The following is a 17,717-nucleotide window of genomic DNA, read 5'->3' as shown; positions in this document are numbered from 1 at the left end:
ATGGGGTATTTGAGTTCACATTTGTAAACACTCTTTCTGTAAAACTTCCCTGTCTAGATAGTGTGTCTCTAATCATTTGTTTGTTATGATCCTGGAAGCAATATTACAGATCAAATTTCAGCTGATAATCAACATGGGAAACGAGTAATTTGTCTGTTCTGGCTTTTGTCAATCAGTTCTCAGTACTTGGAATAGAAATGGCGAAACTGACCCCTTTTGCTTCTTACCTTTCAAATGCTCTTTTATTTGGCTCATCCATGTGGACTGTTTTGGATCATTTTTCTGAAAGATTATCCCCAAATAGCATTCCACCCCCACTGACTCCTCCTTATGATAAACTTGCCAAGAAAACAACTTAAGCAAATTGAAAGACCTTTTGAAAAGAAAGGAAGTTGCCACAACATGGTATCCAAGCCAAGAAATATCCCCAGCATTCTCCTGGTAATTTTTAGTTGAAGATTTATCTAAAGGAAAAGAAAAATAATTTATGGATTGAACTCCATCGCATGACAGTATTTAAGGTATGTGATCCTTTGTGCTTGTCAAGCCTCTATTTCTTTCTTTCTTTTTTCTGAGAAGATAATTAAATATGATACACTTTGGGGGGAATTACATCATTGGCTGTTTTACAGTTTTTAGGATCGCATTGATTTTTGTACTAAAATAGCATAATATCCTTAGTGTTAGTGAATATTTGTCTGAAAAGAGGGAAAATTAATCATGATACTTTCCCTACTAAGAACTAGTGAAATTATCTTTCTGCTTTTGACAGCAGGATGTATTTATAAAGTTTGTCCTCTGTCTGTAGCTGTGTCTCTCCTATTCAAGGAAAAAGAGCTACCATTTAATTGAGCTCCAAATATGTGCTATGCACTTGATGGGAAATTTAGCATGCTGTGTCATTTAATTCTCACAGAATCTTGCAAGGGAAGTGTTTTCCACTTCAGAAAAAGAAATTAATTCTCAGAGGAATTTTATTTCCTCTATTTCAGACAGCTTACAACTTGGTAAAGCTGAGATACAATGACGATCCCAAAATACACTTGCTCAGAGGATGCTCAGCCCATTTCTAGTGGTGTCTAAGTCCCAGCAGATAGGTGCTCATCCACATGGGACAAGGCTGCATTGAGTGTATTTTCACATTAGAACTCTCATCCTTCTGTTGGTGGTGATCTGTGATCTGCCTGGAGGACCACTGGGAGGCAGTTGTACTCTGAACCCAACACCAGACCTTCAAGTCATCATCATAGCTTGCTTTGAGCTGGGGTTTCCATCTCTACCAGGAAGTGAATGTATAACACTTTCTTTCTTCCCCAAACCATCAAGACTAGATTGTGCTTAAATATTTCCTGGAAATTGTCTAATGACATGCAGTGCCCTGGCTTTCATACTTGATGAGAAGAAAGAAGAGAGTGGTTCAGTGGAAGTGTCTTAGAGCAAGTCAGCAACAGCAGTGCCTAGGGAAATAGAGGCAGCAAGACAAGCCAGGCCCTGAGCTCTCTGGTACAGTGGATGGGGGTGGGGAAGAAGCTGTCATCAGCCATTCCTGGATGGTAGGACCATCACATGAATGCGCTGGAAGAGATGCAGATCTATAGTCTGTTTCTCACTGACAAGGAGGCAATAACCTCCTTTCATGAAACTGATGTAGCAGAAATATGGTAGGGAGGGAGATTCAGGGTCCTTGAATGTCAGAGCTGGAGAGGATATTCAAGAAAGTTTCATCCAGTTGTTGTCATGCTGTGTCTTGCAGAACTTTTTAAGCAGGTGCCCCAGAGGCAATGAAGGAGGTGGACCAGCAGAGATTCCCAGGCGAGGCTTCTGGTTCTCATCCCAACCCTATTTTTCAACCACAGCATTTCCATTTTTATCAGTTTACATTTTGGAGTTTCTGCACAAGATTTTATTTTTATAAAAAAGACCTACAGTTTTTAAAAGTTCAAAACTGCTTTATACATGAAGAAACTGAGACTTAAGAGGCAATCTTTTATATCTCCGTCTTCAGCAACAAGCAAATTGTTGGAACATATTCCTTTCAATAGTACAAGTATTTATGCCCATGATGTTTTGCAGTATCACGTCTCAGCTTTGAAAACCTGCTCAGAGGAATGGACATCAGAGGAGACAACTATCAAAGCAGTAGCCCACAGTCTGTTCCCTAGTCCCATCAGTGTCCAGCTTTCACATACCTTGAGACAAATCAATGACAAAAAGCCTGGCTTTATTTCCTCATTCAAATGAAAACTGCAACATCAGCCTCCTTCATCGGAAACAGATTCAAAGAGCAGAGTCAGCTGAGTGCTCTGTGAATAAAGTGGTAAGGGATTAGGACTCAGAAACAAAACTATAAGTTACAGAGAGTAATTCTTTATACTATTAACTCAAAGTGAGTGAGTGTTAGTCTTTCAGTCGTGTCTGACTCTTTATAACCCCTTGGGCTGTTGCCCACCAGGCTCCTCTGTTATTGGGATTCTCCAAGCAAGAATACTGGAGTGGGTTGCCATTCCCTTCTCTAGGGGATCTTCCCAACCCAGGGATTGAACTCTGATCTCTTGCATTGCAGGCAGATTCTTTACCATCTGAGCCACCAGGGAAGCCCATTAACTCAAAGCAGGAAGCCTTAATTCAGCCTGGGGATTGAAAAGATACTTGACTGAGGCTTTAACCAAACTTGTGGTTCTTTATATGGACAGGGAATAAAGATAACCTCTCTTTTGCAAATTGAGATGCAAAGTTTTCCTAAAAACATTCTGTAGAATTTGGAATGACAGAATAGTTTGGAAGAAAGAGCACTAGATTTGGACCCAAATGTTCCTGAGTGTAAATCCAGCTCTGCTCATCCCTAGTATTATGCCCTTGACCACACTGTTCATCCTTCATGGGCCTCATGTTCCTCTTTGTAAATGTCAGCAGGACTATAGTGAGGACTCGAGAGATGTGTGGAATGCATCTAGCATAAGGCTAGCATTATTATTACTATTATTATTATGATTGTACAGTGTTGTTATTTCCATTGTGATTGGACTTGAAAATGGAGACTCAGCCGACTGGAGTGATTTTTCCATAACAGGGATACTATTCTACTCTTACAACCAGTTTCATCTCACAGGAAAACTCTAACTACATGGATGTCTAGTGCTGTGGGCAGAATTCCGAAGCATCTCAGTGGGAAAATCATATCACAAGTATAGGAATGCAGATACGACTAGAATACAGCACAGATGTCAGGTATAGACCGCCTCTGCTCTAGGCCAGGGAGGTTTAGGAAAAGAAAACTCAGGCCTCCAGTCCCAACTTTGTGCCCAATGTCTTCGTCATGGCAGATGGGGGAGAGTGAAGAAATATACAGTCCCTTTCTTTCCCTGCACATGTTTGCAGAGTCTCAGTAGCTCATGCGATGAACTGCAGAAGGTGTCATTTGGGAGGAAGAAAGAGCAGCAGAGAAAGTTCAGGGAAACGTTGGGGAAGGAACACTGTGGGCTGGATGTATTCTGTGTGTCTTGACACATGCCTCCTGCCATCCCTTCCTCTTAGTCAGCTGTGAAGATTTCATTTCACAGGTGAAGGGTTTTTTGGTGCCCTTGAAAACTCCTGGAATAACCAAAGTGTTGGGACAAAAGTCAATTTGAAATTAAGCTATCCAGAAGAACATGAGGGGCTCACTTTTCTTAAGAAACCCCAGAGGTCTGGAGTCAGTGGATTTAGGGCAGCAAGAAGCCACAAGGTTCAGATGCTCAAGAAATACTGCTCTGTCATGGAAGCCAGTTACAAGGCAGGCTCTTACAGAAAGAAGGATGGAAAGGGACATGGTTTGGAAAAACTTCCCTGAAGTGATTGGGGTCATGAAAGCATGGAATTAGAGGTTTTGCACACTTTAAGGTTTTTCTAGAGCAATGGGAAAAATACAGAAAAAGAGACCTAGTGTGGATGCAATTTTTTTCTGTTGAGAATTTTGGAAAAAAAAAAAAAAAGCTTTGTTGCCCCCTCCCCCATGTTTGAAATCTATCGAGCTGGTCATCTGTTGCTCACCGGGAAAAATTACAGTTTTCACAGGGGCCGTACTGAGAGCGTGAGTTGGCATAGGCTGGCAGTGTGGCCCACATAGATTGATGATAGGTACAGTTGGTCCTCTTGCTCAAAATGTGTCAGCCAGGCCTTCAGGTTCTTCCAGGATGGGCTGCTAATGGAGTCTTTGATGGTTCTGTTCTAAAGCTTCACTTCCTAGGTGTTGCCTTTTCAACAGTAATTGTTTGCTAAAGATGATGTTTTTCTTTTGCAAGTAAGTGGCCTAAGATGAGTATGTGAAACCGCCCATTTGAATGAGTGCATCAATTTAGTATCTCGAAGTAAACAAGGTTAATGAATTGATGCATTCTGAATGTAATTAAATTCAAACATTACCCAGGAGGGAGTCATGTCGCTGACCGCTTTCCACAAGGACAGCACCAGGGAAAATAGCAGCCTACAGACTAATTATTAAATCTTACCTCTTCACTGGGAGAAAGAATGGATGAGCCATTTTAAATCATGTTGAAAGCTCAGGGCTGCTTTGCACTTCGGTCATAAATATTCACCCAGCACTCCTATTTTGCCGTGTTCTTTGGAGTTAGGGTTCATTTGTCCATGAAACCACACAGAGGAAACCTATTTTCTCTGTAGCTGTGTTTCTCCAGGCTACAGTATTGTGTCTGGAGATTTTTAAAAAATTTTATAAACAGCACTTTTCTTATCCTCAGCTCCTGAGTCAGTTGTGAAATCTCCATTCCCTTCCCCATCTCTCAATCTTTGGAGTCCCCAGCAAATGTCTAATCAGTCTGTCATAAACATTTTTAGGTATCAGACAGAATCCACCATTTTTCTACTCTTTCACTCTGCTTTTGGATTCCTATCGGCTACCGAGGTTATTAAAATCTTGAAGGGCCCATGAAGAGAACTCACCCGCTGGCCTGGGCGCTATCTGCAGGGGTCGCACCTGAGTCATCCTGCACCGGCAGTGCTAGGAGCGGAAGCCCCTGTGCCCACTCATCCTCTAAGACCAGGGGTCTCAGATTTAGCAAACAAAACTACAGATAAGCAACCAATAAATGTTTCATGTAAGTACATCCCAAACATTTCATGCGTATACTTATAAAAAGAATAATTTGTTGTTTATCTGAAATGCAAATTTAACTGAGTGTTCTGTATTATATCTGGCAACCCAATCTAGGAGACGTAAACTGTCTCATCCTCACAACAGTATTGTAAACTGTTTGTTATTATTGCTGCTGTTGCTAGTGTCCCCATTTTATTGAAGAGGAAACTGAAGCTTAGCAAGGTTTTCTATGTTTAATGTCACTCTGTTACTATGGGGCTTCCCCAGTAGCTCAGTGGTAAAGAATCCGCCTGCCATTGCAGGAACCGCATGTTCGATCCCTGCATTGGGAAGATCCCCTGGAGAAGGAAATGGCAACCCACTCCAGTATTCTTGCCTGGGAAATCCAGTGGACAGAGGAGCCTGGAGTCCGTGGGGTTGCAGAGAGTGGGACACAGTGAAGTGACTCAGCACGCACGTATGTACTCCATTAGTAAGTGCCAGGGGCATCTGATTTCAGTTGCACATTCTTAAATACCGTCTCTGGTGTTCAGTCCCTCTGCACTGCTGCATGTATCATGTCTCTGCTATATGTAGTTCCATCCACATTGTCCAGCATATATATAAGTGGAATTTTCAATTAAGAGTGTCAAACCTTGGTATGTCAATCCAAAAGTAATCTATATTTACTGTAGACTGCATGTCTAAGTGAGGAGAGCTTTAATTGCCAGGGGAACCAGCTTACCTGAGTATCAAAAAATGTAATAAAACCTTTTTTTCTTTTCAATATGCACCCATTTTGGAACCTCTATCCCTTACCACTTTGGTCAATGTGCCACAAGTCTACAGCCCAATACCATACTCTTCACACACTGTCTCACTTGACTGGGAGATTGCCTCCCCAAGAAAGCACCTCAACTGTTATTTCTGTCTATCTCTTGGCTGCCTGCTCTTTCTTCCCATTTGTTGTGTGCGATCCAAAGATGGTCCTGCTGCTAATAACAGAATTTTCTACCTATCCTTTTCAATAACTAATGGACAGATGAGCTTGTCCTGACCAGGTACTTGTTGTAACCTTTTTTTCAATTAATTTTTATTGGAGTATAATTACTTTACCAGCTGAGCCACAAGGGAAGCAAAACAATGTTGTGTTAGTTTCTGCTGTGCAACAAAATGAATCAGTATACGTACATATATATCCCCTCTTTTTTGGATTTCCTTCCCATTTTTAGGTCACCACAGAGCCTTGTGGTTTATGGTCTTTTTGAATGAACCAAGAAAAGCAATGCTTCACACTAAAAAGAGTATTAAAATAATGTCACTCTTTTGAAGTCATCCACTTCGATAAGTTTATATGCCTCTCAATGAACAGGGACCCACTTTTCATCTGGTTGCATTCTGAGATACACGCACACGTTAGACCTGCAATGGAACCTCTTCTAAGAAGGCTGGAGCAGAAAAGTCCCCTATTTGTACCTCTGCTATATTTGACACAGTGTTTGTTATTCTGAATTCCTGTGATTAAATCTTTTTTGAAAACCAATGGTGTGCTGACCGGTGTTGCTGTTGTTAAGTTACTGAGTTATGTGCAACTCCTTCATGACCTCATGGACTGTAGCCTGCCAGGCTCCTCTGCCTATGGGATTTTCCAGGCAGGAATACTGGAGTGGGTTGCCATTTCCTTCTCCAGGGGATCTTCTCAACCCAGGGAGTGAACCCACACCCCCTGCATTGGCAGGCAGATTCTTTACCTCTGAGCCACCAGGGGTGGCTCTGTGTTAAAACAAAATATATCTATTTAGCAACTACAGGCTGAAAGAAACTTGCAGTGCCTTAAGTGCTTCAAAATATAATCTGCACAAGTTATTTTAAATGGGGCCTTGGGCTCTGGAAAGACTCTTCCTCCTGCAAGAAATCCCCATTTGTAGACAGCAACTACCTTAAACAGATCATCTGCCTAAATAGAGCTTGACTTGGGACATAACTTCTCTTTCCAACAAAGAACCTTATGTTCCCAGATGGCAGGAGCTTATCATATTTTTGTTCCAAAATATATTAGAACAGGGTTGCGAATTAGCTCCTAGTCACTTCCTGGAGCACTGAGTTGAGGAGATCACTTAGATTACATTTGGGCTCTGGAAACAGTTTGATGATGGATCAGCCATGTTTCCCATGGTTCCATATTTGGCAAGAAAGACACACACAACTTGTATTTAATATGTCTGTATTAGAAGCATAAACTGACCGCTTGAGAGTGAGAATCAGCTTCAGGTTCCTGGGATGAGAGAGCTGTATTTATACCTAGCAAAGGCAGCTTCAAACTAATTGACCAGGACATTTGCTAAGCAGAAAAGCACGGCTGCTTCTCCCTATTAACTTCCTATCTCCATCCAGATAGGCTCGTTAAGCACTTAATTGTGCATGCGTTGACTCAGAGATGTGAAAGAACCACAGCAATCTTCAGACTGCATACAATCTTAGCTTATGTATATGTATATGCTCGGTAGGTCAGTTGTGTTCAACTCTCTGCGACCCCATGGACTGCAGCCTGCCAGGCTCCTCTGTCCATGGGATTCTGCAGACAAGAATACTGGAGTGGGGTGCCATTTCCTACTCCAGGGAAACTACCTGACCCAGGGATTGAACCTGTGTCTCCTGTGTCTTTTGCATTGGCAGGCAGATTCTTTACCAGTAGCACCACTGGGTATTAAAGCATGTGGGGGGCCCAATGTCTTGTCTCTTGCATATCATGTTTTATCACAAGAGACCCATCTTTAAATTGCATGAACCACCATCCCAAATTTATAAGGTTCTTAGCAGAATATTCTTTTAATTTTATTTATCACTCTATTTTTGCCTGGGAATCAGACATTTTTCCAGGGGCTAGCCCAAGATAGTTTCAGCTGATACCCAGCAAATCAAACTCAGATCACCACCACCGTCCAAAGATAAGTTCTTTCTAATTTTTTTTTAAATAGTTCCAAGCTCTTGCCTAAGATTTTGTTCCCCTCAGAATGAATTTTCCTCAGAAGCTCCTCTGTTCTCATGAACAGGTTTCTCATGAACTGTTTCATTCAGATGTTACTACCATTTAGACCTATACTGGGATCCTGGGCCAGAATTTCCATAATCAACTGGGCGAGGCTCAGAATGCATAATCAGTTGGCTATCTGTTAGTCCCATAGTCATCCAGAAAATAGTAGCATTATTATATTAGCCAGGTGACTTCCAAGCAACTTCCCTTTTTGTTGTTTTGTTTTGTTTTATGGCCAGGATCTTGGTTCCCTGGCCAGGGATTAAACCAGGACCACAGCAGTAAAAGCCTGGAATCCTAACCACTAGGCCACCAGGGAACTCACCCAAGCAATTTCTTTAACATCCTTGAAGAGACCTAGAAATGGGCTTGGGTAATTTCTAGTTCATATGACTCCATGGATGAGACAATGCCAGCACTTTTTCAGTGTTATATAGGATGAAGAAAATACTGTCTACTCTTGACTGACTCTTCGGGATCTAATGACACCTGGGTCTCAGAAAGCAACCTAGCCTAATAATAGGTGCCCTTCCTCCCCTTTGATGCTGCCAAAGGCAGGCTCAGTATTCCTGAGTTGGGCTTATCCTGTACAATAGCACTAGGAGAGAGAGTGGGTTCGGGTTGAATGGCATCTCAGACCTTACTCACCAAGCCCTGTTTTCAGCCCAAATCTGCACTGGCCCAACAGAGCAAGAAAAGTGCCATTGAGACAAGAGGAAGGTTAAGTAAGTCATCAGTTCTGTGAATCCTCTTTGTAGTAAATGTCTTGTGAGTAGACCCAAGCCAAGCCAACAACCCTGGATTTTGTGCAGTATTGCTTCACCACTTCAGAAACCAAAGAGAGATGAAGTAAAAATTAGGTAATATTTGGAAAACCTTGTATTTTTACATTTCCAGTGCTTATATCAGAGTCCTTCCGAGTGACAAAAGAAGTCTGAATTGAAAGTACTATTTGTAAAGTTACGCTTTGTTAAGAGCTATTGTGGTACAAACCAAACCAACTCAGGACAAAACGGGGCCAGCATTTCACTCTGCTACCTGTTGAGTTCTCTGAGCTTCAGTGTCTTTACCTACAAAACATTAAAATAGAGCCTGCTGTACATACTTTAAGAGATATCTTTAAATAACTTTCATGTATTAACGTTTCATACATTGCAGTTTTTGGTGTTTTGTTTTGTTTGGGGTTGGGGTGGGTCTTCACTGCTGCACGTGGGCTTTCTCTGACTGCGGCAAGTGGGGGCTGCTCTCTAGTTGTGATGTGCAGGCTCCTCACTGTAGTCATTGTAGTGGCTTCTCTTGCTGCAGAGCGCAGGCTCTTGGCACGCAGGCTTCAGTAGTTGCCACTTGTGGACTCAGTAGTTATGGCTCGTGGACTCCAAAGCACTTGCTCAGTAGTTGTGGCCCATGGGCTTTGTTGCCCCATGGCATGTGGAATCTTCCAGACCAGGGACTGAACCCGTGTCCCTTGCAATGCAAGGCATACTCTTAACCACTATACCACCAGGCAGCCCATGTAGCCTTCTAAAAATATAAAGGAGTATGATATACATCATATATCATATAAATCATAACATATCTTTATGATATGTAACATTTTTAATGTTTATTTTATTTCAAATAAGTGACAACTTTTAAATAGTGCAAACCATTTTCAAATTTGTTACCATCAGATGACCCTGCAGCAAGAGGCACTGTCTCCCGCTGACTTCAGCAGACAAAAACGGCTTGCTTTCTGTTTCTTAGGATGATTCAGTTAAAATATGTGCAGGTTATCAGGTCATTCCAAAGTGAGATCCATCGAGTTCAAATTTAGAAAACCAAAAACTAAACTACAAAACAAAGGAAAATAAGTTAAATTCATAGAATGAGAAAAGAATAGTTTCCTTAACCATAGGCTATCATGAAACCAAGAATCGAAATAGGAGAAAGGTTCTCAAAAAACATCACATTCCAACAAAGTAAGGATGCTCAACTAACTGTGACTGTCTGCAATACCTATGCTATGTATTTCATTAGTAATAATATGTTCTAAGAAATGACACAATATAAACAATTCCAATCCTGAGTGTCTTTCCTAAATAACACAAGCTGTAGCATCCCCTTGCAACCTCACTTTTTTTTGTTTTAGGCAGATGTTTGTCACCTGTATAATGAAACAAATTTTTTATTAATACAATTTACATTTGATCTTAAGCTATCCATACTAAGAAGGTAACACCACAAATTAAGGGAGGGAGGGTTTCAAAAATGAGAAGTTCTAATTTTCTTACCAAAGTAATGAAAAGCCATCCATGGGATGTGATTTGCAGTAGCTTTAAGAGAAAAGTTATGACCACCCTAGATAGTATATTCAAAAGCAGAGACATTACTTTGCTGACTAAGGTCCATCTAGTCAAGGCCATGGTTTTTCCTGTGGTCATGTATGGATGTGAGAGTTGGACTGTGAAGAAAGCTGAGTGCCGAAGAATTGATGCTTTTGAACTGTGGTGTTGGAGAAGACTCTTGAGAGTCCCTTGGACTACAAGGAGATCCAACCAGTCCATTCTGAAGGAGATCAACCCGGGGATTTCTTTGGAAGGAATGATGCTAAAGCTGAAACTCCAGTACTTTGGCCACCCCATGCGAAGAGTTGACTCATTGGAAAAGACTCTGATGCTGGGAGAGATTGGGGGCAGGAGGAGAAGGGGATGACAGAGGATGAGATGGCTGGATGGCCTCAGTGACTCAATGGATGTGAGTTTGAGTGAACTCTGGGAGTTGGTGATGGACCCGGAGGCCTGGCGTGCTGCGATTCATGGGGTCGCAAAGAGTCGGACACAACTGAGCAACTGAACTAAACTGAACTGAACTAAGAGGATTTCATTGGAAATAGTGTGTAAAGGAGACTGAAGAAAGAGAAGTTGGAGACAGTTAATTATTGCAAAGTAACATATTGATGGGATAGAAAGTCAATAAACAAAAAAGATTATTACAATGGTCCAAAGTGAAAGAAAGTGAAAGTTGCTCTGTCGTGTCTGACTCTTTGTGACCCAATGAATTATTCCCAACCCAGGAGTTGAACCAGGGTCTCCTGCATTGCAGGCAGATTCATTACCAACTGAACTATCAGGGAAGCCTACAATGGTCGAAAGCTCATCTATTCATTTGTCAAATATTTTGAGTTCTTGAAATGTGTGTTATGAGCTAGACATATAATGTTGAGCAAAAACTAGCAGTTCAGTTCAGTTCAGTTGCTCAGTCATGTCCAGCTCTTTGTGACCCCACGGACTGCAGCATTCCGGGCTTCCCTGTGCATCACCAACTCCTGGGGCTTACTCAAACTGATGTCCATTGAGTCAATGATGCCATCCAACCACTTCATCCTCTGTCATCCCCTTCTCCTCCTGCCTTCAATCATTGCCAGCATCAGGGGCTTTTCAAAGGAGTCAATTCCTCGCATCAAGTGGCCAAGTATTGGAGTTTCAGCTTCAGCATCAGCCCTTCCAATGAATATTCAGGACTGATTTCCTTTAGGATGGACTGGTTGGAAATCCTTGCTGTCTAAGGGACTCTCAAGAGTCTTCTCCATCAGTTCAGTTCAGTTCAGTTCAGTTCAGTCACTCAGTCGTACCCGACTCTTTGCAACCCCATGAATTGCAGCACATCAGGCCTCCCTGTCCATCACCAAATCCTGGAGTTCACTCAAACTCACGTCCATCGAGTCAGTGATGCCATCCAGCCATCTCATCCTCTGTCGTCCCCTTCTCCTCCTGCCCTCAATCATTCCCAGCATCAGAGTCTTTTCCAATGAGTCAACTCTTTGCATGAGGTGGCCAGTTCAAAAACACCAATTATTTAGTGCTCAGCTTTCATTATAGTCCAACTCTCATATTCATACAAGGCTACTGGAAAAAACAAAGATTTGACTAGATGGACCTTTGTTGGTAAAGTAATGTCTCTGCTTTTTAATATGCTGTCTAGGTTGGTCATAAACTTTTCTTCCAAAGAGCAAGTGTTTTTTAATTTCATGGCTGCACTCACCATCTGCAGTGATTTTAGAGCCCCCCAAAATAAAGTCTGTCACTGTTTTCATTGTTTCCCCATCTATTTGCCATGAAGTGATGGGACCAGATGCCATGATCTTCGTTTTCTGAATGTTGAGCTTTAAGCCAACTTTTTCACTCTCATCTTTCATTTCATCAAGAGACACTTTAGTTCTTCTTCACTTTCTGCCATAAGGGTGGTGTCATCTGCATATCTGATGTTATTGATATTTCTCCCAGCAATCTTGATTCCAGCTTGTGCTTCTTGTAGCCCAGCGTTTCTCATGATGTAATCTGCATAGGAGTTAAATAAGTAGGGTGACAATATACAGCCTTGATGTACTCCTTTCCCGATTTGGAACCAGTCTGTTGTTCCATGTCCAGTTCTAACTGTTGCTTCCTGACCTGCATACAGATTCCTCAGGAGGCAGGTAAGGTGGTCTGGTATTCCCATCTCTTTAAGAATTTTCCACAGTTTGTTGTGATCCATACAGTCAAAGGCTTTGACATAGCAGGGTGATGGTCAAATAATCAGATATATAATTCAGTGTATAGTAATAGATATAGATGAGTTCTATAAATGTGAGGGAAAAATGTTTTTAGAAAGTCATAGAGAAATAGTTATGACAAGATTTATGAGTCAAGCAAAGCAGCTCTGATAAAGTGACATCCAAGCCAAAATGAAAGTGGTTAAAGAAATTAAATAGGTAAAATGGCAGGGAATGGGTATAAAAAAGAGATTGAAAAAACTATTTCAAGTAGTGCAAACATCATGTTGCAAGGGCCCTGTGGCAACAGCAAGTGATTAAAATAAGTATAGCTGCCTTAGGAAATGAAAGGACAGAAAACAGATAATGCACATGAAACTTCAGGTGGTAGTGACGTATTTGGAAGAACAATAAAGAACAAGAGGAAGAAAAAGCGACCAGACAATAAGGTAACAATTGAGCTGAGCCCTGACAGGTGGCTATGCACAGAGCTTTCCAAGCAAAAGAATCAGCTAGTTACCTGAAATCAGAGCCTGCTGGGATATGCCAGGAAAAGGAAAGATATCACTCTAGCTGCTATGGAGTGAGGAAGAGGGCAGGGCACTGGAAATGAGGCCCGAGAAATAGCAGAGAACATAGACTCCTTTACTGTGTGCAGCTGGAAAGCATAGGAAGACTCTTTCAGAAGAACTTCATAATCTGGCTTATATATTTAAAATGCTATTTGGTGAGGAACCTACTGTGAGGGCAGAAGTGGATACAGTCACTGGCTTACGTAGAGGGAGAAGTTAAGGATGACTCCTAAGCGTCTGACCCGTTACCTGGGAAGCAGAGGTGCTCCTGCAGATCAGCGATACTGGAAGAGGATCAAACTTCCTGAACAGATAGCAGAGGAATCTCTGAAGGGGAGGAGAGCATGAGACGAATCGTGGACATTTGAGGTTAAGGTGCTTTGTGCCATTCAAATAGAGATGCAACTTTGGGAGTCAAAAGTGAACAGAGTCGGACATGTGTTTGAGCACGATCCGGGAGTTGGTGATGGTACAGGAAAGCTTGGTGTGCTGCAGCCTATAGAATCACAAAGAGTCGTGCACGCCTGAGCAACTGAACTGAGTGAACAGAGCATAATTGAAAATGTGTGTGTAGAATAGAAGAAGAAGCCACTGAGAAGACAGAGGGCCTAAGACCAGTCCGAAACAATACCAACATTCAGTGGTGGAACAGAGGCAGATATAATCAGGGTAACAGGAATAAAACACATAGACGTAGGAAGAGAAGGAGGAAAACCCAAAGCTGTAGCAACTTTTATCAAGTGCTTATTATATTTCAGGCACAAATCTTCACGCCTTGCATGTATTAATCTTTACAGCAACTCTATCTGTTATTTTTTTCTCCACAGTTCTTATTTCAATAATTTCAATAATTTGACTAGGGTTTAAATTTTCATTACCAGCTCTGTATCAATTTACCTCAGTCACCTCTGATTCAAGTTGTTCTTTATTTCAGGAAATGCCTGCATTATTCATATTTTAGGCATTTTTGCTGTTATTCCATATGTGCTGAGGTCCTCTATTCTCTATCTTCTGTCCCCCTTTATCATCTACATCTATTTCTTTTTCTGAGATTACTGTTGTATCTTTGTGGGTTTTTCACTTTCAGTTTGTACGATTAATGTCTTTAAGCCTACTGCAGATCTTCCTACCTACAGTTGCTTTTATTCTAATCGCTTAAATATGGTTTTCATTTCTGTGACTTCTTTTCTCCTCAGTTTTCTTCTTGAAATTCTTCCTCCTTGAAGCATGCTCTTCTCTTGACTCTGTGTTATTGCTCACTGTTTATTTTTTTCTTGCTGCATCATTATTCCTGCTCAGAGTTCTTTCCTAGCTCTTCCTCTCTTCCCTGAGCCCTAAATCTTACCCATTCAGTCTTCTGGATTTTATTTTCTCTTCCTATTATTCTTTCCTTCAGCTCCATTGACTCAAAGAACATCTATACTCCTGTGATGTCCAGACCCAAACTTCCAGTTCAGCCCTTTTCCCCAAGGACTTACCTTCATCCTTTTAACAAATCCATTTCAGTGTCCACTAGCCCCACAAACCCAGGAAGTTTAAAACACAGTTTTAGATTATTCTCTCTGAAATCTATGTGGTTTTTTTCCTCTCATATTTCTTAGTTCTATAAATGGCACCTTTCTCCACCTAGCTGCTCAAACCAAAAACTTTATATTTATTATAGGTGCCCACTGCCAAATCCAATCCACCATTTGGAGGGCTTGGGTTTGTCTCTTGTGATCATGAGAAAAATCACCCTGAATGTCAGCTGCTACAGGTCTCATTTCCTAGGCAAATTCTTTGCCCTTTCAAAAGGTAACACCAGTTTGCTTGGGATGAATAACAAATTGCTTGGGGAAAGGAAAAATCATCTAATTAGTGAGTAAAAATGTCTTTAACCTTGGGACAATTGAGAATTTTTTTAAGGTTAGAAATGAGAAAGTATATCCATAGAATTAATAGTTTTGCATTAAACTAACAAATAACCTTCATATATTTTTTTATTTCATACATTTGTCACATTTCAGATAATTTGGCATATTAGAAATTATGAGTACAACTTAAAATTGTTGTTGTTGTTATTGTTTTGTGCAATAAGTGTTTGACTCTTTGCGACCCCATGGACTGTAGCATGCCAGTCTTGCCTGTCCGTCACCATCTCCCAGAGCTTGCTCAAACTCATGTCCTTTGGGTCAGTGATACCATCCAACTATCTCATCCTCTGTCATCCCCATCTCCTCCTGCCTTCAGTCTTTCCCATCATATAATCTTTCCCAGCACCAGGGTCTTTTCTATTGAGTCAGCTCTTCGCATCAGGTAGCCAAAATACTGGGACTTCAGCTTCATTATGAGTCCTTCCAATGAATATTCAGGACTGATTTCCTTTAGGATTGACTGGTTTGATCTCCTTGTTGTCCAAGGGATTCTAATTTATGTTTGTGATTTTAAAGTGAATAGTATAAAAATATTTTACTGCAACTTATGATACACTATGAGTCTACAATATTAGAATTTTAATAAACAACTTCTCAAGGACTTTGTAAGTTTTAGTCATATAATTGAAATTGTTAAAAGAACTAAATATTTTAAATGTGGAAATTAAATTTAAAATATTAAAAACTTAAAAATTCTTGCTTTAATTTATCAGATTTTGAATAGAAAAAAATGAAATTTTAATTTTAAAAAAAGGTTAGTATTTTCAATCCTATTAATTTAAAGAGGACACCAAAAATATATATATAAACCCTTGGGCAATAATGATTACCTGCCACAAAGTAATGTGCAACAAATATCTACTGAATGAAAGAATGAGACCAGATCAATCTTAAGTGTATAATCCCTGGAGTTATAAGAACACAATAGACTATTTATTGAAAACAGGACAAAGCTTTTGGGGAGTAAGTATCTGATATACTTTATATTTTATTTATATTTTTGAAAGATTTCTAAGTTTAATAGAACTAATGACTTCTATTAGTAGTTCTTTTGAAAACTGTCTCACAAATAGCTTAAATTTAATCTCTATTTGAAAAATTAAATCACTTTTATAAGCATGTTTTTTTAAACAGTACGAGTCAGTTTTATGACAAATCAGTATATTATGAACTGACAACTGTAGCATGGAAAATTTGGAAAACTAAAGCCAAAGAATCACCCACAATTTGACGTACTTTTTTAACCTTGCGTGTTGAACTGTCAGCCATATCTGACTCTTCGGAGACCGCAAGGACTATAGCCCGCCAGTCTCCTCTGCCCATGGGATTCTCCAGGCAAGAATACTGGAGTGGGCTGCCATGCCCTCCTTCAAGGAATCTTCCAGACCCAGAATTGAATGCGTCTCAGCACTCCTGCATTGCAGGCGGATTCTTTGCTGCTGAGCCACTGGAGAAGCCTTTATTAACCTTAACAACAACCATTATTCATATTGATAATTACTACCTGATATTGCTAAAGCCAAAGCATCCACCAGTCCCTCCTCTCCTTCCCATGTGTTCGCTAGACTTCCCTCCTCTAAGAAGGCAAATGGGTAAAAATATTATAGCAGTCATATACCTATTCTAAGGAAACTGCTCAACCACCTGGATACCTCAACACATGAGCCAACACTCAGATCACATTTCTCTGCACCAAAGAGAGAAACTGTGGCCTGCTTAATAAATGCTAGACTCCAGAAACCTTTTTTTAAAGTTAATTTCCACTTTAGCAACCAATTCAAATTACCATATTGTTGATTTGATCAACTGCCAGAAAAATTTAACTTTTAAGCTTGATGTAATTTCAAATTAGACCATGCTACCATTATTCAGAAAATCTTACAGAAGAAATCTTTGACTTTTGTCCAATTCAATTTAAAAATAAACATGGCTGCACCTACGATTGTAGACCTGAACGTGACATGGCCTGTAGTCAGATGCTCATCTTGTGCCATTTTACAGGAATCTACCCAAAACCCAACCATTGGATCCAAGTCCCTCACTTATACCAATTTTAAACACTGGAAATGTTTGAAGGGTAAAAATACCAAAATCTTCTCCAAGCCAGACCTGACTCTTTTCCATCAGTAATCTGTGTTTCTATGTGTAAACTTTGTAGATGCATCTGTTTTGTGTTACATAAATACACCAGAAACGTATTTTGTAGCAGGAAAATTTATGCATTCCATATTCTCACAGCTTGAAAGTAGCCAAATTTATTCTCCGGAATAAATTCGCTGGGTACGGAATCAAAAGAACAACTCCAAAGCAATATTTTGAGTTTTTTGCCAGCAGCAGAGAAAAAAAGGGTACACAAAAATGGAAGCATGTATATAAGACATATAGCCAAGTATCTGCTATCTATGCCGGGAAAAGGAATATACTATCAATAATTCCAAGTGGTTTGGCCATTCAAAACTTCTTTATTGTTGGCTTGAAATACATTTTCATGCAAAGATTTCTATTTGAATATGGGTGTGTTTAATAATCCTGTATTCAAATCAAAGCAAATAAGGGAGTCAAGAGGGTACTGGTTGAGATCATTTAGAAGAATGGATTTTATGTAACATTTATATGA

At 40.4% G+C, this 17,717-nt stretch overlaps 1 long non-coding RNA gene across 1 annotated transcript; it reads left to right on the top strand.

The window, feature by feature from the left end:
* Positions 1-394: 394 nt before the first annotated feature.
* On the top strand, positions 395-6,614 carry LOC138442886 (uncharacterized). The gene is made up of 4 exons (XR_011257923.1): positions 395-521; positions 4,834-5,093; positions 5,395-5,564; positions 6,304-6,614. It is a non-coding gene; the product is annotated as an uncharacterized lncRNA (long non-coding RNA).
* Positions 6,615-17,717: the final 11,103 nt, after the last annotated feature.

This window comes from Ovis canadensis, chromosome 6 (genome assembly GCF_042477335.2).
Source record: "Ovis canadensis isolate MfBH-ARS-UI-01 breed Bighorn chromosome 6, ARS-UI_OviCan_v2, whole genome shotgun sequence".
In the NCBI taxonomy this organism is placed as follows: Eukaryota; Metazoa; Chordata; class Mammalia; order Artiodactyla; family Bovidae; genus Ovis; species Ovis canadensis.
Note: the sequence above shows the minus strand (reverse complement) of the source record. Positions and strands in the feature narration are given on the sequence as shown.